Source organism: Bos indicus, chromosome 11 (genome assembly GCF_029378745.1).
Source record: "Bos indicus isolate NIAB-ARS_2022 breed Sahiwal x Tharparkar chromosome 11, NIAB-ARS_B.indTharparkar_mat_pri_1.0, whole genome shotgun sequence".
NCBI lineage: Eukaryota > Metazoa > Chordata > Mammalia > Artiodactyla > Bovidae > Bos > Bos indicus.
The window spans coordinates 39,550,405-39,574,397 of record NC_091770.1 but is presented as its reverse complement, the minus strand read 5'-3'; positions in this window follow the sequence as shown (position 1 = coordinate 39,574,397).

The following is a 23,993-nucleotide window of genomic DNA, read 5'->3' as shown; positions in this document are numbered from 1 at the left end:
ATTTGCCTGTTTCTTCCAGCATGTCCAATTTTTGGGCATATAACTCTCCTTATTTCTTTTAGAGTAGGCTAAGTATTGATTACTTGTGTAAGAAATTATCTCTCTTTTCATTATAAATGATAATCTTGCTGGGTAGAATATCCTCATTTGCAGGTTTTTCCCTTTCGGCACTTTGAATATGCTCTTCTGTTCACACAGAAAAGTCAGCTGATATCCTTATGGGAGTCCCTTTGTATATGACCCTTTGTTTTTCTTTTGCTGCCTTTAGAATTCTTTCTTTAATTTTTGCCACTTGTATTATGATATGCCTTGATATGGGTCCATTTGAGTTCATCTTATCTGAGACCCTCTTCCTGGTGGCTCAGTGGTAAAGAACCACCAGCCAATGCAGGAGACATAAGAGACTTGGGTCAGGAAGATCCCCTGGAGGAGAGCATGGCAACCAGTATCCTTGCCTGGAGAATCCCATGGACAGAGGTGCCTGGCAGCTACAGTCCATGCAGACACAAAGTGTCAGACAGGACGAAAGTGATTGAGCATGCATGTACATGTTTCCTGTACCTGGATATCTTTCTTCAGGTTTTCAGTCATAATTTACTAAAATATACTTTTCACACACTTCTCTCTCTCACTCTTCTCCTTCTGAGACCTCTACAATGAAAACATGTTATGCTTGATATTATCCCAGATATTTTAAAAAATTGTTCTCATTTTTAAAATGTGTTTTTCTTTCTTCCATTCTGATTGGGTGATATATATATGATTCTGTCTCCCAGGTCATTTATGTGTTCTTCTGTATCACTTAGTTTGCTATTTATTCTGTCTAGTGTGTTTTTTTTTTCTTTCAGTTACTGTATTTGTCAATTCTGTTGATTTTTTTTTTATATTTTCTAGTTCCTTGTTAAAATTCTGTATGTATTCTTTTCCCTAATTCAGTTAGCATTATTCTTACTCCTGTTTTTATTATTTTATCCTTTAAATTTTCTATTTCTATTTCATTATTTGTTTTTTCAGGGATACTCCCTCACTGTTTCAATTGAGACCAGTTCCTCTGCCTTGGTATTTCGCTTCACTTTCTCTGTCTCCCAGTTTAGGTGAAATAGTTCCCTATTGTGGTCCTAAAGGCGCATCCTTACCTACACAGTCTACATGTGCCCAGTGGCTTTTTTTTATTTGACCTGAACAGAAGTTATATTTCTCATCAGGGTGTGCTGGCAGCTATCACCTTGTCAGGAGGTGGTATTGGAGGTGGAGGGGCTGCATATTGAGCTAGGTGTGAGGAGGGTCTTATACTTTGCTTAGGTGCTATCACCATCCTACTGAGGGCAAGGTCAGATTCCAAATTGCTGGAGCAGAAGCCCTGAGATTTGGGTCTGAGCTAGCTCTGTTCCCTTTATGTTTGTGCTCTCCCCTCTCCCAATACCAGTACCTTTAACTGGAAGAGGAGAACTCTGAAGCCTATACAGGCTCTTGGCTCATCACAGTATGTGGGCTGATGTGGGCTGGCCATGGATGGAGGTCCAAGCTGCTTCCAATGTGCTACTAGTCTGAACTCCATGAACAATAGCCCTGCTCCTCTGAGTCTCCTTTGAGGGCCCTTTTGGTCTTTTCAAGCCTATCAGGGTATGAGCTATAGTCCAGCTACTGACAGAGATTGGGACCTTCCCTAACGTGCTGCCTGTGTAAGAGACAGCAATGGCCACACTCACTGCACTTGGATGCAGCCCTGAGTCTAAGTTGTTTTTGTCCCATTGCTGAGCTTTCTCTCTGCCAGTGGCAGCCCTCGCTTTCCTGCAAGTGAAAGCTAGCAGAACTGGAGATTCCACTGAGCTCAAGCTAAGGCTTGTGCTGTTGTAGTCATGAGAAACTGGCAGCCACTGGGGCAGTGCTCCATCTACCCTCATCTCCCTGTCTCAGGAGCAAGCAAGCACTCATGTGCTTCTCACAGGAGGAGCCCAGTCTTCTCACAGTCCTCCTGTTAGTTCCCACGGTTGCCCAACCAGCAAAGTGGGTTTATCTTCTCTGTGTTGGACCCAAGGATCAGAGCAATCCAACATGTGGCTTGGGTTGCTCACTCCCCAGAGTTGACTCCACTCGTTTCTCCTTGTTCTTCTGAGTCCTGTTCCAGGAGCATGGGTTCTGACCTGATCACTTCTTTTCTCTTCCTACCTGATTCCTTTTGGAACTTTCTTACCATCTTGAATGTCCTTGAGTCTTTCTGCCAATATACAGTTAGTTTTCATTGAGAATTGTTCCACATATAGATGTATTTTTGATGTGTTCATGGGAGTGGTGAATTACATGTCATACTTTGCCATTTTTTTTTCTTTCTTTTTCAATTGTCTCATCCAACCTTTTATTGTCATCATCTTAATTTTTATTTTTTATTGACATATAGTTGATTTACAATGTTTCAGGTGTACAGCAGTGATTCGGTTACATATATATATAAATATATATATATACACACACATTTACATATATACATATTGTTTATCAAATTCTTTTCCATTAAAGGTTATTACAAGATAATGAATGTAGTTCCCTTGACTATATAGTAAGTCCTTGCTGTTCATCTGTTTTGTAAATAGTGGTGCATATTTATTAAACTGAAATCCCCTGCTTTACCATCCTCTGTCCCAATTTTAAATTGAAGAGTTAATCAACTTGCCAGAGGTTGACCAACTAGTGAACAGTAAAAGCCACTGGCTAATTGAATAAAGGGTCCTTAAATGGTAGTTATAAAGCTGTACCATTTCTGGACATGAATATAGCAGCATTTTCTATTTCTAGAGTGCGAGATAATATCCAGAGCAACATTATGTTTCCTGTTTGAAGATCAGAAATTATATTTGAAGGAAAGCATCCATCATGGAAAGAAAACAGGGTATTGCTAGTAGATTTAAAAGTGTTGCACAAAAACATGTTAGGTTGTTTCCATGAATGACAAAACTCAAGAACTGAAAGGGATCACAATCATATATCTTATGCATTATGTGTCTCACATGTATATATGGAAATTAACAAATATTACTGCTTTTAACTCACATATATATGGAAATTAACATATATTACTACTTTTAACTTTACTTCTCATATTCTAAGTTAGCATGCCTTCAAGCTATTCTTTAATGAAAGCTATGCACCTTTTTGTTTGAAATAAATTATCTGAAAAGTGATATAGGAGATATAGATACATAAAACTGTGACAGATAGTAAAGTTACAGAACATAAAGCAAATTAAAAAGCAAAACTGAGAAGTACTTGAGACACATATTTCTTTCTGTGTCTCTTTTGGCAGAATGAGAATTAAGATTTTCTAAGTTCGATACCATAGCAATTAATGATTACATTTGGTATACACATTAATGGTATGACTTCTTTTTAAAGATAACGGCTGATTCTTTTGCAATGATTTTTTTCACTTATGGGACTATTTATCAAAATATGAAGTAAATCAAAATTACATTATTATTTTAGCGAGGGATTTTATCTCTTAGAAGACTAATCTTAAACAAGGACAATGAGATTTGAGGAATGTATTTTTTATGATGTGCTTGGAAAAAATATTTAATACATGTTATTTAAACTTCTGAATATGTTTCAGCTTGATTTGTCAAAACTAATATATGCTTTTTCTAGAAAATGAATGTATTTCAGTGTAAAGCTTCTCATCTAAAATTTTATTAGAAAAGAAAAGAATGAAAATAATATCTATGATAAATATACTATTTAGCATCAAGTAGATGTTAATGATTTGAGAGGCTCCTTAATATAACTGACTTTCTTATTTAAATGCCGTTCTGTATTTTTATTTCTAAGACATACATAATGTTAAATTGCTCTAAATTTTTGTTGTTTTTCATTGTAAATATATAATTAGATACATTTCAGAATATTTGTATAATAATGTAAGTATAATAAGGGCTTGAATAGAGGATTCAAATGAAATAGACTATACATAAAAGCATAAGCAGACTTTAACATTCTGTTTCATTAATAACAGCTTACTGTGATAGGCAATACTTTGTGGTCGATTATGACTGGAGATGATTCTTTCCCTAAATCAAAGATAGATATATACAAAGAGAAGGAAGTATGGAGGGGAAACATTTTGAATATATTGATTTCTAGATGTCTATGAAACATAAAGGTGGAATGGTTCAGTAGGTTAAGGAAAACATAGGTTTGTAACTCATGGGTGTAGTTTGATAAAGGGACAGATTTGAGATTAGCCAACATGTGGAAATTGAAGTGTAGGTTGTCTGTTTCAGGTTTTGTAATTTTCAGTGAGTCCTGCATAAAACACAGGAGAGCAAAAGAGTGGAGCCTCCTGCACTGAATAATTACCAGTGGAAGCTGATAATATCTAAAAACTAGCAGAAAGAAAATGGGCTTATAAGAAGAGATGGGCATTAGACTGGGGAAAGGGGATAGATAAGGGAATCAAGGGGCTCAGTGCCATGGAAGAGTAGCTATATTAAATACACAGAAAGGAGAGTTATGAGGGGCTCTTTCACACAGTGAGGTTATTTAATCCAGATGATGCTAAGGTTCAAGTTGTGCCATGCTACCCCCATATATATTGAAGAAATGATATCAAGGATCTTAGAGTCTAAGATGTTGGAAATACTGTCTGATTGGGACATACATAACAGTAAGGTGTAGACGTTAGGGTGTAGAGGGAGATTTTGAATTAAAAATCAGTCTGAGTGAATTGAAGTCAGTAATGAAAATTAGGAGGTTTCTTATTTGCTGGCACTGACTGTCCCTTTGTACTATAGTCTGAAGTCAGGAAGGTTGATTCCTTCAGCTCCATTCTTTCTCAAGATTGCTTAGGCTATTCAGGGTTTTTTGTCTTTCCATACAAATTGTGAAATTTGGGGCCTGAGACTTTATTTCTAAAATACGTTGAATAGGTAGAAAAGGAGAGATGAATAAGGAAAAATACTACTTTAGATAACATACCTCATTTGAATCACTATATATTTCTTAACAAGAGTTAATCATGACAATTTAAACCAGTATATAATTCATCAGAAGTAAATGCAAGAGATATTCCACCTTATTTTCTTCAGATAACTATCCAGTTCATCATATAGATGTTGACACAATATTAGACTTCAAAGATACATTGGGAGTTGTTGTGATTCTCAGACATTAGATGTGTGAGTGAGTTTGACAGATGAGAAAAGGAGGGAAGAAGAGATGTCCCAATATATTTTACAAATGCTCAAAAATGAGGAAGAGAATTTGAATCACCCTCCAGAGGAAGTAGAATGCCGTTTATCTTCAGCTTGTCCCATCTACCAACATTCACTAAATTGGCCAAATATACAGACATGTCAGTCATCTGTCATCAACACTGTTAAATTGTTTTGTTACTTTGCATCAGTGAGGTAATTCTTCATCTTGAGAATCTTAGTTTGATTTCTGTATTAGTAAACACTGGTACTGTACCATTTTGGAGGGGGATACACACACACATACACAGTCCTCTATTCAAATGAATTTTCAATGAAACAAAAATCTCCAGTTCCATCTCAGGTCTGGCTAGTCTCTTAAAATTTGTTGTACTGAAATATAACCTGAAAAAGACTATATAAAACAATCGCCAGATAATGGCATCATTTCTAGAGTATCTAATGCACGAAATCCCTAAACTTATGTTGAAAAGCTGTCAAGATAATTTAAAACTTTAGTTGTAAATCAGGACCCAGAGTTCTGTTTATAAATATGTGGAGAGAACACTGCTTATTTTCTTCTATCACACAGGAGAAATAAAAGTCATTTAGAAAGCTTTTTGCTAAGGCAAGTGCTATAGACAACATCAAAGAACAGCTACACTTAGAGTGACCCTGTGAGGTCCTTCTAGGTCTATAATTCATCCTCAAGAAACCCCAAGACCTAGGATGTGTATATTAATATTATGATATCAGTAGTGTCAGCATGACAAGGACAAAAAAGGTTGATTATCATCTGTGATTTATATGCAGAGACAGCTACCCAGAGCAATTAAACTGTTTTGAGACAATCTGCTCTTCAACAAATTTTAAGCAGATTTACTAGACATAAATGTTCCATTTGTCACACTGTGTCCAATAATACTTTAAAATCATGATTCCAGTGATTAAGATATTACCTCCACCTCATAATTTTCAAAGTGATATGTTAGTAAATATAAGGCAGAAAAGAAAAATAAACATGTTTATCATGTAAATGGACAACTGGTTTTCTAAATGCTTTGTTTACTATTTCAGAACATAAATGAGCTCATAACTATCTGAAAACCTTGATTTGTTCTCTTTCCAAAATATTTTCTCCTGGTATGATTTCTTAGCTAGGTTTAACATTTTTTATTTTCCCCCACATACTAAAAGCTACAAGTGGCCATTTTTTAGTGAATCATTATTTTGAAGTCAGACTGAACATTTATGATAGTGAAGAGGAAACAAAAATTGGATAATGTTTCAGGTTTGATACTTTTTGAATTTGCTTTTCCACTCAAGTGAGCTAAATTGGCAGGTGGGAAAAAGATCTATCTAAAACATTTTATAAAATAAAAGCATTTCTGAGAATAGCTATTAGAAATATTTGGTGCTAAAGGGAATCACCTTTCAGTATTGTTTACTGAGTACTTAGGACATATGTTATGGTATAAGCCTGTAAAAGATAGTTTTTAAAGAAACTCTGTAAGAGTTTACAATCTAAAAGGGAAAGTAGTCATAGAGTCTATGCTGTTAGTCTATGCTGCTGCTGCTGCTAAGTCGCTTCAGTCATGTCCAACTCTGTGCGACCCCATAGATGGCAGCCCACCAGGCTCTTCCATCCCTGGGATTCTCCAGGCAAGAACACTGGAGTGGGTTGCCATTTCCTTCTCCAACGCATGAAAGTGAAAAGGGAAAGTGAAGTCGCTCAGTCGTGTCCCACTCTTCGCGACTATGGCAGGCACCAGTTTAAGCACTTTAAAAATATAAATATGTTTAATCATTGTAACGACCCTAAGATGCAAGTATTATTAGTCACATTTTAGAAATAAGGACAAAGAGGTACAGATAGTTTGGGTGACTTGCTCAAGGACGCTAACTGTGTTAACATTTAGCCAGCCAATGAGGTCACTGCAAGACTTTGAGAGAGCTAAAATACATAGCGTAATTTGTTCACCTTTCTGAATTGGAAACAAAGTGAGAAAGAGATGTTGGAGTCAAATGGCCAAAACGTAACCTGTTACTTATAGTGCCTATGGTGAAGAACAGGAGCATTAGGTTTGTTTGCCAAAGATTTTTTGCCAGAATTTTGCTTGTTTGCCAAAAATTTTAACCCTAAATTGGACACACTAGTCACTGTCCCCGGCAGTGGTTTAAAAATCAATGATTTCCAGGGTCATCTGCCTAAAAACATGTCATAAAAGAGCAGAACAGAACATAGGTTCTTTGCAGGAAGGTAGATTAGATAGAAGAAAAAAGAACAAAAAGAAAAAGAGAGAGAGCACACATGCTACCATCTTCCAGTATTAGTTTCTTATTTCTCTAAAGGGAAAGTGAAAGTCACTCAGTCATGTCCAACTCTTTGCGACCCCATGGACTATAACCTACCAGGTTTCTCTGTCCATGGAGTTCTCCAGGCAAGAATACTGGAGTGGGTAGCCATTCCCTTCTCCAGGGGATCTTCCTGGCCCAGGGATCGAATCTGGGTCTCTCACATTGCAGGCAGATTTTTTTACCATCTGAGCCACCAGGGAAGCCCTATTTCTGTAAAAATCACCACAAATTTATTAGATTAACACATTACCTATTTGTTATCTTACAGTTCCGGCGTTCAGAGTTCCTAGAATCAAGGTGTTGGCAAGGCTGTGTTCTTTGTGGAGGCTCTAGGGAGAATGCATGTCCTTGCACTTAGTAGCTTCTACAGGCCACATGCATGCATTAGCTCATGGCCCTCTTCCTTCATCTTCAGAAATTCATCATTCCATCCTCCACCACTTTTGTCTTGTTGTGTTCTGCCTCGTTGACACATCTTGCGTGCCTTTTATGAGGACCTTTGTGATTTATATTAAACTAACCAGGATCATCCAGGATGGTTTTCCCATCTCAAGATTCTTAATTACATCTCAACATATATGTCAAGTGCCTCTTGACATATAAGGCAACACACTCATAGTTTCCAGGGACTAGAATGTGGACATGTTTGGAAGAATTGTTACATCTAACATATCTCCTCAAATTCAGCACTGGAAAGGAGTAAATAAAAGAGAAAAAGAGTAAAAATTGTGACCCTAATGTGGCTTTTTTCAGATGGCATCATAATATTAGGAAAAAGAGACTCCCTTTGTCCCTGGTCAGCATTTTGTAGTGTGTGGTTCCTTTCTCAGTGGATTTAACCAGTAATGTCATCTTTAATCAAAGCTAGTATTGTTTCTCTCAGAACAGGAAATCATGAGTAGCTTTTACTTTATTAACCAGTTTCCCATTTCCCGCTAAGTTGCTTTATGTATATTTCGGGGACCATTTACATATTCCATATTAAAAGTGAGCTATTGAAATTTTCAGGTATTATAATTGAATTATGTATTCACCTTTCTTAATTCTGTGAGGTTTTGCTTCATACATTTCTGTTTTCTATTAAGTGCATGTATGCCCATGATACTTTCATGATGGATTGACCCTTTTCACATTATATATATATAATATTTTATTTGTCTCTCTCTAGTAACAATAGTTACAATTTGCTGAATGCTTATTATGTTCCAGACACAGTTCTAAGCAAGTATTATTTGTTGTTCATGTACAATTGCATTGTATTGAAACTATTAAACAGATTCTTTTTATTAATTTCTTATAGAAAAATAACTTTCAGGGGCATTTTTATTCTTTGAGTATTGAGGACAATATTTAATGTTTTCTTGTGCTGAAGTATTTTTCATATGCCTCATTTTGGATTATTTAGTGTATTTATTTACTGATTGTTGAACAACCTGAGGTCTATCCCATACCCATGTTTACTATCAAGAATTAGGCTTCTCTTAAGCCTGATCACTTTTATCTTCCATATTTGCATTAGTCCCAATTCACCTTAAAATACAGGATATATAATGATAAGAAGCATTTCAAAACCATTTCCATAAAAAATACTTCAACTAGAGTACTTTTGCTTGTTCAGCAAAGCTTTTTTCTGATAGATTTGATCACTAAAAAACTGCCCAGACTGTATAAACAAGATCTACACTTCTCATCAAGTACTATTATCAGTTGTATTTCTTTTATTCTTTCTGAACTATGGAACTTTAAGGATCAGCATTTCATGTCCCTCATTCTCTTAAAATATGAGCAACATCATAAATCTACTTTTAATTTCTTATGTATATGTGTGTGCATGCGTGTATATTGCAATCTAAAGGTGAATACTGATGTAGAGATTTTTATGGATGTCAAATGGGAGAGAGTAGAGAAAAGTATATTATTCTTATTGAATTAAAATGAAGGAAAGTGATGGTTGTTCAGTTCTCTGATGATTCTACAACTGTGAGCTGGGAGACTCAGGTGGAGGAAACCAAGTTTCCCAGTAAGACTTTTTCAATTTTGACAACTCAGAATCATCTCAGGAACAAAATAAATGTTTCCCACTAAATGTGGTTTTAAATTCAGTTCCATGCATCTACTATTTGGTGAACTGTTTGCTAATAGTTACTTTCAGGTTGATTTTTTTTCCCAAAAATCTTTTGCAATTTTGTCTTGGTCTATCCTTTATAGTTATCTTTTTCTGTTTCTTTTTATTTGAATTTTATTTCTTTGTCAAATCATCACCTATTTTCCATCAAGATGATCTTCTTTTTAAAAAAAAATAGAAACTTTTACATATTAGCTCTTTGTGATATGGGTTGCACTTTTTCTTTAATTGGAAAATAATTGCTTTACAATGTTGTGCTGATTTCTGCTGTTCAACAGCATGAATCAGTTCTAAGTATACATGTAACTCCTCCCTCTAGAGCCTCCCTCGCACACCCGATCTCACTCCTCTAGGTTTGCACAGAGCACCAAGCTGAACTCCTTGTGTTATATAGCTGCTTCCTGTTAGATATGTATTTTATACCTGGCAGTGTATATATGTCAGTGCTACTCTTTCAGTTCATCCCACCCTCTCCTCACTTCACTGTGTTCACAAGTCTGTTCTCTATGTCTGTGTCTCTATTGCTACCCTGCAAAAAAGTTTACCAGTATAATTTTTATAGATTCTATATGTGCATATGCATTCATATACGATATTTTTTTTTCTCTTTCTGACTTACTTCACTCTGTTTAACAGGCTCGAGGTTTATCGACCTCACAACAAGGGACTCAAATTCATTGTTTTTATGGATGAATAATATTCCATTGTATATACGTACCACAACTGCTTTATCCATTCATCTGTTGATAGATATGTAGGTTACATCCATGTCCTGGCTATTGTAAATAGTGCTGCTATGAATGGGGTACAGGGGTCTTTTGAATTATAGTTTTCTGAGGGTATGTGCCTAGTACCACTTCCTAACAGCATGCTGTACTGTGCTTAGTCTCTCAATCATGTCCGACTCCTTGCAACCCCGTAAACTGCAGCCCACCAGGCTCCTCTGTCCATGGGGATTCTCCAGGCAAGGATACTAGAGTGGGTTGCCATGCCCTCCTCCAGAGGATCTTCCCAATCCAAGGATTGAATCCAAGTCTCCGGCATTGCAGGTTGATTCTTTACCATCTGAGCCACCAGGGAAGCCCATGAATACTGGGATGAGTAGCCTGTCCCTTCTCCAGGGGATCTTCCTGACCCAGGAATTGAACTGGAGTCTCCTGCATTGCAAGTGGATTCTTTACCAACTTAGCTACCAGGGAAGCCCTACTTACACCATACACAAAGATAAACTCAAAATGGATTAGAGGCCTAAATGTAAAGCCAAATACTATAAAATTCATAGAGGAAAATGTAGGCAGAACATTCTCTGACATAAATCTCAGCAAGATCCTCTTTCACCCATCTCCTGGAGTAATGGATATATAAAAAAAGTAAACAATGGGACCTAATTAAACTTAAAAGCTTTGAACAGCAAAGGAAACTATAAATAAATTGAAAAGGCAGCCCTCAGAATGGGAGAGAATAATTGTAAATGTAGCAATTGACAAAGGATTAATCTCCAAAATATACAAGCAGCTTATGTAGCTCAGTATCAGGAAAACAAACAACCCAATAAAAAAATGGGTGGAAGATCTAAACAGACATTTCTCCAAACTGGCTAATAAACACATTAAAAGATGCTCAATATCACTCATTGTTAGAGAAATGCAAGTCAAAACTACAAGGAGGCTTCACTTTGCACAGGTCAGAATGGCCATCATGAAGAAACCTACAAACAATACATGATAGGGAGGGTGTGGGGAAAAGGAAACCCTCTTGCACTGTTGATAAGAATATAAACTGATACAGCCACTGTGGAGAACAGTGTGGAGATTCCTTAAAAAACTAGGAATAAAACTACCCTGGTGGTGGTGGTGGTGGTTTAGGTGCTTAATCGTGTCTGACTCTTGCCACCATAGGACTGTAGCCCACCAGGCTTCTCTGTCCATGGGATTTCTCAGGCAAGAATACTGGAGTGAGTTGCCATTTCTTTCTCCAGGGGATCTTCATGACCCAGGGATCAAACCAGGGTCTCCTGCACTTCAAGGTAGATTCTTTACTGACTGAGCCACCACAGAAGCCCAAAACTACCATATCATCCAGCAATTTCACTACTGGTCATATACTTTTTGGAGTTATTTTTATGAACAGGTTTGTGAAGCATTTTATTTGCCACCTTTTGTGAGATTCCAAAATTATTAATTTCCATGCTCAATTTTACATTTAATTCTGATTACTTTTTCTGATAATAAATATATAAACTATATATGATTTCTATAAAGTTAATATAAATTAATTTTATTTTGTACATTTAGAACAGAGAGAAAAAATGTATAAGTAATTCAGTTCTTTTGGCAACTAAATAGAGTATATAATTTTAAATAAAGTAGGTCAAATTAATTATGAAATTACTGTCTGTTTTACCTAGACTAAGAAACCCTAAATCATCTTTTCATATTTCTCAGCATTCTTTATTTTTAAAAAAGAGTGATTCTTTTCATCATACTGCAGTATGCTGCTCTCTATTATGTATTATTTTTTGTGTCGCAGAACAATAAAGCAACATTTGTCAGCAAACATTCATAAGCCTGCTTCTGCCTCTGTCTTCTTTTCAGTACTAAAATCATCCAGAGAAAATAGACTCCAGGGAGAAAGTAAACAAATTATAGAGGAACGACACAATTCCTCAGTGCAAGTTGGCAGCATGGATTCTACATGCCAGGCTTATTACAGTCTGGTGAGAAATTGTAGAGCAGCATTATGCCTGGTCAAGGGTAGCATGAGCAGCATGTAAAAGGTTGATATTCAGCCCAGATTGAACTTACTATTTTATTTAAAAATACCATTGATCACAGCAAGAGTAGATATTCAGAGGGTTAATATATAGGATTGTCACTTTATTTTGCTGAATTTGAATATATACCATCTACCCTATACTGGGCAAGAACAAAAACAGAACAAAACAAAAAATGAAAGAATCTAGATTACAAATCATAAGCTCTGGATTTGAATCCCAGATCTTATATTACTAAGGAAAATAGATGGGCAATGTAATCCTTCTTGATATCCAGATCTCTGTGTTTAATAACAAAAATACAGATACCATATCATTGTGAAGATGAAAAATGAGACAATATACATAAAACTCCCAGATGATAATGGAAATAAAGACCAAAGTACTATTTGAGTTCCATCATGGGTGTGGAGCTATAGGCAGGAAAAACATGCAAGAATAAATATGAATATGGGCAAATCACACAGTGCTGTTGGAAGAAAATAGCCATTTAAAGTCATTTGGATTTATTTAAATTATAGGTCATATTAATAGAAATGCAGCAAATAAATTTGGGAAAGAACACTGGTCTAGATCATGAGTGCCCTTGAATGTTAGACTAAATAATATTGATTTCATTCCATGGAAAATGAGAAATGGAAAGCTATTCTGAAGAAAATGGAAAGTGAAAACTGGTATGATAAATAGGAGGTTAAAATGACCCAAAAAAGTTTGGCGGTGAAAAGGTTATGTTTGAGGCAAGAAAAGTTAGAGTTATCCTATAGTTTGAAGCAAGGAAAGTTCAAGTTATCTTATAGTACAAGTGGGAATGGAGGTTTGAGAAAAATACTAAGTTTGGAACTCAACTAGGATAATCATACTCATTTATTAGTGATTACTCCGTTCCAAGAATATCACATATATAATTTAATCTTATCTTCCTGACAAGTCTAAGATAAGAACTGTGGCTCTATTTCAAGGAGAGATAACTGAAACCAAAGACCACACAGCTGGGGACTCAGGGGAGCAGAGATTTGAACCATATCGTCTCTCTCCAAGGCTGGTACTCATCAGTTGTGCTATTTGAGAACCCCATCACTCATAGGGTAGCACGTGAAAGGCAGAAATCTGACATCACAGCAGAAGTGTTCCGGCCTTAGTGACTAGAAAATGCAGATGACAATTACAGAAAAAATGATATGGTGGAATAAAGGGAGACAAAGTGAGTCTGGTTTTGACATTTTGAGTTTTAGTCCTTTTGGATTATAAAAGTGGAGATGTCCAGCAAGCAGATGGAAATGCAGGATGAACTAGGGAAGGATATGGAGAGACATGCTTTAGAGTTTTCCAAAAGGGGGTGATGGACGACTCCAGGAAAGGGCTTGACAAGAGACGGTGAATATGGGAAATGCAGGCCAAGGGAAGGTCCCTGTGAAAAATCAGGAAGGCAATTATAATTTCAGCACAGAACATAAGTATAATTTTATATCAGAGAATTTAAACATCTTCTAGAGTAGCAATTCTCTCCGGCTTGGAAAAGCCACTGCACTGAAGGGCACTGTAAGCCTGTAAATCAATTAAACTCGAATTACAAAGTCCAACAGCATCTGTTCCCATCATGACATAAAACCCGCTAAGATGAAGAATCTCTGACAGGAATAAGTTACATTTTTTATAAGTTACTGTTCCAGTGAGCTGTTTTTCTTCACATAGTTTCAATAACATCCAAGCAGACCTGGGGCTTGGAAGTGTCCTTAGAGATCACCTGGTCTAACATCTTTATTTTAAAAATGGAAAATATAAGGCTTAGAGAAGGGACCCCAGGTCACGAAGCTAGTTTTTCCATAAATGGGTTCATTTATATTTACACTCACTAAATGTTTGGGGACCAGGCAACCTGTATTTCATGATGATACTTCCCTGAGAGTATTATTAAGAAGCACTTTATATAATGTGTGAGCACAAAGTTTATTGAGACTTTAATTTGTGTACATTTTTCTCTCTGTTTACAAAGAATGAAGCTATCATTTTGGTTTGTTTGTTATTTTCCCCCAAGGACATCTTGGTTGCAGGGATGAAAGCAGAGATTGCCTACAAACAAATGTCTTTCATGTCTTTTAAGAATATTTTGAGAGAAGGAGGAAATGAAGCCTTGTAGGGGAAAAAATGACGAGGAGGTGAGGGTGAGAGAAACAGGCATTAAATTTTCTTCTGCCCCCTTCTGTTTTTGCCTTCAATCTTTCCCAGCATCAGGGTCTTTTCCAAAAAATAATCTCTTTTCATAAGGTGTCCAAAGTATTAGAGTTTCAACTTCAGCAACAGACCTTCCATTAAATATACAGGGTTGATTTCCTTTATGATTGACTGATTTGGTCTTTTTGCAGTTCAGGGGACTCTCAAATCTTCTCCAGCACCATAATTTGAAAGCATCCATTCTTCATTTCTCAACCATTTTTATATTTTACAGTTCTTCATTTTACCAAAGTTCTTCTCTGCCCTTTTCTTCAGATACCTCACCCTCTATATTTGTTATTCCGTAATCTAGGAATAGAAGTTATCTTTCTAAATCTCATGTTTTTCTTCAAAAGAATTCTAAAGTACAATAGTATTCATAAGGAATGACATAGAGTCTGAAGAAAATGTGTTCATAGCACTTCCTTTTGTTTTTGACGGAATTATTTATTTTAAATAATTTTAATTGTAGCGATCTTTTATGAAATGTATTAATAGCATTAATATTCCTCCCAAATATTCAGGGAAATTTATATTTTAGGAAAGTAAACCATGTACTGTGGTAACAAATAGCCGTACCCAGAATTGCAAGCACATCTGTTCAGGAAGAACAGGAAACCAAGATACATACAAGTCAGTTCCTGTAAGGTGTCAAAGCAGCAATGTAACCAACTTCCTCTGAGTTAGGTAAGCTGAATAAATAGATATACATAATAAATGGTATTTTTTTGGAAGAAAAATATAATACTTTTAAAAGTCTCTACAAAGACATTTTTGCAAAGAAGATGGGGCCAAACTAGATTTGAAAATTAATATGTTAAACCAAGGACGTACAAGAATGCTGAATTTATCTTGGCACATTTAAGAGCGATTAACTTTTGTTGGACTGGTTAGAATAAATGAGTAATTGAGGCAAAACTAATTATATTTGAATACACTTTATTCTTAGGGGTTAAATGTGGGGCAGAAAATTTGAGAATCATTCAATACTGTATAACATGGATCTTAACATAGGGTGCTTTTGGGAATCTTTTAAAAACTATACATCCCTGGGCCTCAACTATAAACCAGTTAAACCAAAGTCTCTGGAGATGGGATCCAGAATGGGTATTTTTAAAATCCTGCAGGTCTTTCTCACATGTAGCCAGGTTGAATGCTACTCATCTTGAAATATTGAATGGGGGATGAGGGTGGGATCACAGGCAGAATAATAGCCCTCAAAGATGTTCACAAATTAACTCCCAGAGCCTATGAATGTGTTACCTTATATGACAAAAGGGACTTTACAGATACAATAAAGTAAAGGCTTTTGAGATGGGAAGATTATCCTGGATTATTTAAGTGAGCCAGGTATAATCCAACAGAGAAGGCAATGGCAACCCACTCCAGTGTTCCTGCCTGGAGAATTCCAAGGACGGTGGAGCCTGGTGGGCTCCCATCTATGGGGTTGCACAGAGTCGGACACGACTTAAGCGACTTAGCAGCAGCAGCAGCAGTATAATCCAAGGGCCCTTTTAAGAGGGAGACACATCAGAGTCTTCCCTGGTGGCTCAGACAGTAAAGAATCTGCCTCCAGTGAGGGAGACAGGGTTCGATCCCTGGGTTGGGAAGATCCTCCAGAGAAGGGAATGTCAACCCACTCCAGTATTCTTGCCTGGAGAATCCCCATGGACAGAGGAGCCTGGTGGGCTAAAGTCCATAGGGTCACAAAGAGTTGAACACAACTGAGTGACCAACACTTTTTCAGTGTCAGAGTCAGATATGTGGCCATGGAAGCAGAAGCTGGGATGACGCAGGGCTGTGAGGCAAGGAATACACATGGCCTGTAGAAAAGGAAAAGAGACAGATTCTCCCCTAGAGCCTCCAGAAGCAATATTTTTCTGTTGACTCATTTTATCTCTTTTGACTGCAATAAACAGTTTGCAAGATCTTAGTTCCCTGAGCAGGGATTGAACCCATGCTCCCGGCAGTGAAAGCACAGAGTCCTAACCACTGGACCACCAGATGTAGAACTGAGTAAACTATTCCCACCTGCTGACTCATTTCAGACTTTTGTAAAATTATACATTTGTGTTGTTATAAGCAACTAGGTTTGTAGAATTTGTTGTAAGTAGTGAAAGAAAACTAGCACAGGTGGCTGATTAAAATAGTGACTCCCTAAATGATCATGCTTCACAGTAAGAGAAAAATCAAGATGAACAGTCGTTGCCACCTTGGGTCCTTTGTATCACAGGTAATATACCACCTTCTCTTTTTGGATAGAGCAGAGGATTATAAATTTGAAGGTTGGGGTAAAACTCTGTAATGATGTATTTAAGTTATTTCTGTGTAATACAAATAGGTATTTGCAGAAAGAGTATAGCTAAATGGTTGTTCCCACTTCTTGTGCTTTTTAGTCATTTTCTTTGCTGTATTAGGACTTGTTTAACTCATTGTGAATGTTTATGGGATAAGAAAGCTTACCCAGGATGGAAAGCAAATATATCTCCTCACTTTGCTCACAGCAGGTTTTGAGAAGCTGTGTTTTTAGGGGACGATCCTTCTTTGACTTAAAATCAAAGCAGAGCTAGTTCTCAGTTGTTAGTAATGACATTGAACTCCACATACAGCACCAGGAGGACTGTGGACAGAATGAAGAGCAGAAGGATTTTATGTAGAGACCGGTGAACATGTAGGAAAAAAACGTATAATGGAGAAAAGACAGATAAGATACAGAAACTCAAGGTTCACTAACCAAGCTATTGGTCCAAAAGATGGGGCTGTTGCATAGGAAATAGCATATGTATTGCCTGTAGAAGGACCATCCCTAGGTTTCTAGGAACTTGCTGAGCAACCTTCATTAATAGATTCATCTGGTTGTGTTATGTACAAGGCCTTCATGTACCTCAATTTTTGTGTTTTCTAATGAGCTATCAGTCTTTATGCTGGTCAGTATTCTGAATTAATTGTTTCTAAAGATCTCTAAACTATTCTCAAGTGTGGGAGCACTTGTAAACTAGAGGGGTTTTAAACTTGAATTAGAGGATTTTTTTTTTTTACCTTTTATTAGGGATTAACAGAGCCTTCTAGGTACAGAAATGTAATAGGTACAGATGTTGGTATAGGCATAGATATTTATTCATAAATTTATCTAGGTCTAGAGCTGTATTTATACTAAAATATATAATGTACATGGTTTATATTAAAATGAATATAAATTAAAAATTTTATAAAAAGTCTTATGCAGGTGGCATAGTCTTTCTCCAGAATCCCTAGTCTCTGTTATTGTCATATTGAGGGTTGTTACAAACTCCATGTGATACTGTTTTCTACCACAGGCATTACTTATGCTTAGAATCTGCTGTGTCCTATGAATCCCATCCAGCTTTGCACAAGTTTTTCATGTCACTCGGTATATATGGTTTAATGATGGAATATGGTAGCAGGCATAGACTATACTACCCCTACAACCTTAGTAAACCTATTGACCTATCAGGGGTTGAAATCCCTTCTTTGTGTTGGGATAAAATGAGATGAAATGATCTGTCCTATATTTTAGATGTGTTGTTCCAACATGTTCCAGACGACCAGCTCCTACAGATTCAATGATAGCAAACCTATAAATCATAGGGCTTCTTTTCAACCTCCTGGGTCACACATGCCTTACCAAGCTTTCCTGACATTTCCTGCTTATACAGGTTTATCAGCATGATGTCTTCAACATCGTGAATGCCTTTGATGTTCTCCAGGAAGCACATATGGTTTGGGTTTCTTCGACAGTATTATAACAGAGAGTGGGAAAGTTAGCAAAGCTTTGCTGCAAAACCAAAACTGAATAGTGATGTCCATTCCAAATGAATATTTTTAAAATTATCTTTTAAATGTTTATTTATTTGGCTGCATCAGGTCTTAGCTGTGGCACGTGAGCTCTTCATTTTGGCATTCAGCCTTCTCTCCAGTTGTGGTGCTCAGGCTTACTTGCCGCTTGGCATGTGGGATCTTAGTTCCTCATCCAGGGATGGGACTCCTGTCCCCTGCACTGGAAGGAACATTCTTAACCACTGGACCACCAAGGAAATCCCCCAAATGAATGTGAAGTGTTTCTGTTCTTCCTTGCTGATACAGATGGAAAAGAACATGTTTGGGAGATAAATGGCCAAATACCATCTACATAAAATGATGTCAATCTTCTCTAGCTAAGATGATATCTCTCCCATAGCAGGTTTAATTAGGCTGCTTCTTGGTTGAGTCTGTAGTAGTCTACATTATTTTCCAGGCTCAGTTTGGTTTTCTAGGCCAGCCTAGTGAACTAAATGCAGATATTTTGGAGACTCCACCTCTGCCTCCTTTATATCTTTAAGGTAGTGCAAATCTCTGCCATTTCTCCTACAATACTGTCACCATCTTATTTGAATTGGTGGTAGGGGGGTGTTTTAGAGGCTTCCATTTAGCCTTTTCCACCATAATAGATTTTACTTTATAGGCCAAAAAACTAATATAGAAATTGCATTAATTGCCAGGAATATTAGCTAAAATTATACATTTGACAATGGGGGAAAAGACCACATGTAAGTCATGGGACCAGTGGATGCATTTTGAGCTGAACTTACACTAGGACTTTATTTCCTGGCAAAACAAAAATCCATGTGTTCCTGCTCTCACAGGGAAACTATGAAGGTAATTTGTGGTCTTCGGTATCAATGCCTTCTTAGCTCTTGTGTGCAACAATCCTTAGAATGTTTAGGTATTCCATTTTCCCCAGTGTATAGTTACTCAAGTCAATGGCTATAGGTTTTTTTTGGGAAAAGATGAAGTAATCATTATAGCCAGAATGCTACAGGATACTTCTTCTTGGGGATCAAGTTTGTCCTTCATTCAATGGGTTCGTAGTTGGAAAGGTGGCTCACATCTGGATATTAGACAAGAGATTGAGACATTTTACTAAGATGACTGCCTGAAGTCACCTTCTTTGATCATACTTCCTTGATTGTTGTTGTTGTTAGAGAGATTGAGTAATACCCTAATTGGGTGCGTATCTTTCTCACACCCAAGAAAGCTGCATTATTGATATATTAGCCATATCTTTAGTTCTCTGCTTGCCATGCTCCTCTGGTTTTCATTCCAACCTTGCCGCCCATGTGAATTAGTTATCCTACCTTTAAACTGTTAAGAGCAACCATCTAGACCCCACTTTTTCAGAACTTACCATCCCTATTCTTATCATGAAACCAGTTCTCCACATCTTCGCATGAATCCTAGCTTACAATTAGACTGTATGCTCTAACACTGATGGCTCTCTCACCAGCATATTTTTTATTACTTTGTTAAATAAAAATTCTGGCCCGCCTGCAGAACATATTATTCTAGTATTTTCCCCAGCCTTACATCATGCAACCACTCTGGCAATCTCCTTTCTCTGAACCATTTCCTCTTTAACTATCATTTGCTATAGCCATCCTTTCACTTATTCGGGGTCACCATTTTCTGCAAGCTTCTGTGAGATATCCTAGAAAATATTAGAACCATTTTCTTCAGTCTTTCTTTGAATGTTTTCTCCCAGATTATTTTCCAAAAAGCAATTCCCCTGTGTCAATAAGCTCTCCCTTATAAAACTGCATATTCTTTCTGAGTTTAGTTCCATATATATTTTCCAAGTTCCTCTCAAGACTATTTAGCTTGGGTCTGAATATTCTTGGGATATAATCCCTTTCTCCCTTTGCAATCCCATCACTTCCAAGGCCAGATTATGGTAGCCAGTAATTCTAGCTGTTTACCTGTTTCCTAAGAAGAGATGTAGAAGGGGACATGTCTTGGAGGAGAGAGGTTTTCTTCAAGACAAATGGGAACACTAACTGCTAACAGAGAGAAGTGGGTGAGTTCGAGGAATCCAAAGAATTCAGAGGAATCTGGGGAATCAAGAGCATGAATACAGATGATCCCATATATCAGGATCCCATTATTTCCCAATCAGAGCTCTAAACTTGGCACATCAGATTTGTTTAGGTTAACCTTTACAGGAGTCAGGCTACTTTTTACCGTTAGGTCCTGGGTTTTCTCTGTGCTTAGTATCTGGGAATAAGGGCTATTGTATGCAGTCAAGGAGCCCCTCTAGCTTCCACAGTTTGCTTCTCATTGACAGTTAATAACTCGCAGACCTTCATGTACTTTCTTCAGAGTATCATAACCCCTAACAATAGTTATCCAACTCCACTATCTTTATAAATATTGTATCTCTTATATTTCTCAAACATCTGCTATATATATTATACCTGCTAGTAAGTTTGCATCTACCAGTTTACCTCTCTAGTTCACTAAATAAAGTTTTTAACAATTTCACTGATACCTGGTTACAGAAGCTTTCCAAGTTCCATCTACCACCAAGAATTTGGATACTCATTGTGGGCTGGCTAGTAAGTGATCCAGTCCATCTGCTCTACTAGATAAAACTGTTCCAGGTCAAGTTACCCATGAAGCAGACACTAAGGAGATTTTTTTCCTATAGGAGGTTCAGTGAGCAGTACTGTTATAATGCCTGAAGGGAATGGAACAGATCAGGTGTAGGCAGAGGGAGAACTTGGGCTCTACCTAACCTCTTTCAAGCTCTGGCATGGATATTCAGAGTTGAGCCGACTCTTAAATCCTTGTATTAATCAGTTACTGGATTCAGGCTGTGCCCAGTATGGGAATATGATCTTGAACAAGAAGACTTTCTTGAGCTGAGGGCAATTTCCAAAAGACTGATGGTTTAAGATAATTTGAGAGCAGCAGTCCCCAAACCTGAGTTCAACTATCCTTCAGTCCTGAAGGGGATATCTAAGTAACATGGCACAGGATCCACAGCACACTGCTGGAGGCAATTAAATTGAAAACCACCATCATAAAGCTGTGCCTATTTGTAAACATGTGATTTCAGAACAAGGAACCAAAAATACATAATCATTGACACAAGAGAAGGGCTATGCCATAGCAATAAAACACAAATATGCTACCATACTATCAGCTCTCAAATGATAAAAGTCCACTTGTGAAATGATTATCTAGGAGAAATAAATTGGAATGATTTTCAGTTACCTTACAGTTTTTTCATGACTAAGACTTTATCAGAAGCTGACATTGAAAGGAAAACTACAATTACAAATGTATAGGGAAGTCATTCACCATATACACTCAGAATTATACTTTTATTTCCTACAGTTGCAATTATTGCCTTCATAATCCTTATTCCTAGTCATCTACCCTCTGGAGATAGGTATATAAAGTTTAAAATGAACTTAAACTATCCATTAAACTTGGCATCCAGTGTCATACAAAATGCTTCAGTAAATGAAATTTGCTAAAATGTGTTAACACCTGAGCATTATAAGAAAAAGTTGATAATGGCATTTTTAGTTAATGACCATCACTTCAAACAAAATATAACAGTTCCTGAACTCCAGTTATATATTTATGTTGGGGTAGATTCATCCACCCCAAAATTTATATTCTGTTTTCCATTGAAGAATGTTTGAAAGACTACATTCTCCTCTGTATAAAGTTTAAAAGGCAATAAAATCTCAGTTGCACTAATAAGAGTAAGAAATGATATTTTTTATCTCCCCTGAAAGAACAGTGCCCATATATATCAGAATGCATTTTTCACATATTGAGTATTTCACTCAAGTAGAGATATTATGATCACAGTATCCTTACTTTGTTTTATTCATTTGAAATCCATAGCCTGACATTGGATATAATAATCAGGTATAATTTTCCTTGTTATAAATTTATAGTTTGGATGGTATTTTATATACATCAGCTACAAAGTCCATTAGCATCCTCTAATACGTGGAAAGAGATCTCAACCCTAACTGCAGTTAGCATCATTTGGACAGTTTATTGTTTGCTGTTAATGCAGATGCACAGACCACACACCCTAAATGATTCTCATTCATTTGGTCTGGGGTGGCCTGGACATCACATTTCTCCTAGCATGGAGAAGCACTTTAATATGGTATTTGGGTTACCCTTATAAAGTGAACATTTAACCTCAAGTCTCAAATATCTCTTGTATCCCCAAAGTCTGATTGTCTAATATTGTTTAAAGTCTCAGTAGATAGTATAGCAAAACTGCAGATTAACTGCTACAAATCATTCACTCTGACTTTCTTTGCATTTCTCAACTTGTTCCTTAACCTTGAACTTCAGAGTAAACTTTGAGATGGAGGTTAATTCATAGAAGAAATATCAAGGCAAGAAAAATGGGTTAGCTTCTTAAAAATGTTCAATTAATCTGTATGTAATACAGAGAATACAATTTGGGTCTAGAAATTGGCATGGTATGTAGTTTTGGAAAACCCACAATTTGCTATATTTAAAGATCCCAGTCCTCAGGAACTATCATTTAAATATTACTTTGGACATATGCTACTTAGAATCCATAAAGAAAATTTTAATTCACATTCAATTGTAAGGTGTTAGCTTTATCAAAAACATTCAAAATAAATAGTTGATTTACTATTTAAAAAGACATCAGAGGTGATTTAGTGCAACTTCAAACTCAATTCTTATCTTAAATCTTGTTCTGAGAACCAAATTCATTATTCCCTCTTCTCTCCTAAATGTTCTCTCCTATATGCCAGTGAAAGAAATAAAACAAGGAATACTTAATTTCTAACTTTAAACAGATATGTTTGGTTTGTGTTGTCCCATCCCTTCTTATTCTCTTAAATCCACTTAGTGTGACAACTTGACACAGCAACTGTCTTTATTGATAAAATACATATCACCCTGGACAAACTTGTGGATTTAAAAAATGTTCTTGTCATAGGAAAATTTATCCCTCATTTTCCAACTGTATGTTCAGTCATATTTTATGATTTTGTTTTCAAAAGCTGCGCTTGCTAAAATTGATGAGCTGTACTAATACCCACCACATGAACATCCTATTTCTTCAACCAAAAATCCATCATTTTATGAGGAAAGTCAAGGTCTAGGGTTAGGTGAATATAGAGTCTTTTTCACTCAGACTTGGGCAAGGAAAGGAGATGTGCAGGTCAGTATGGGTAGGGTGTCTTTTTGACTTATTCTCAAGTTTCCAGATCAGCTTTTTCTAGTTGTTCAGAAACCAGAGTAATAGAAAAGGGCAAAATAGTGAGAAGTCAGTCTTCATTTTATCAAAGAATATGAGCTTCTTCTTGAGACAGTGCTTCTCAAACATGAACGTGTATGTGAATCCCCAGGCATCTTGTTGAAATGTGGAACTGTTTTGATAGGTTAAAAATGGTATTTGTGAGTTTATATTTCTAACAGATGATTCTAAGGTTGCTGGTCCTTAGAATTACTCAGTACAGAACATCTGAATATAGTCTTTGTGCAAATTTGCCTC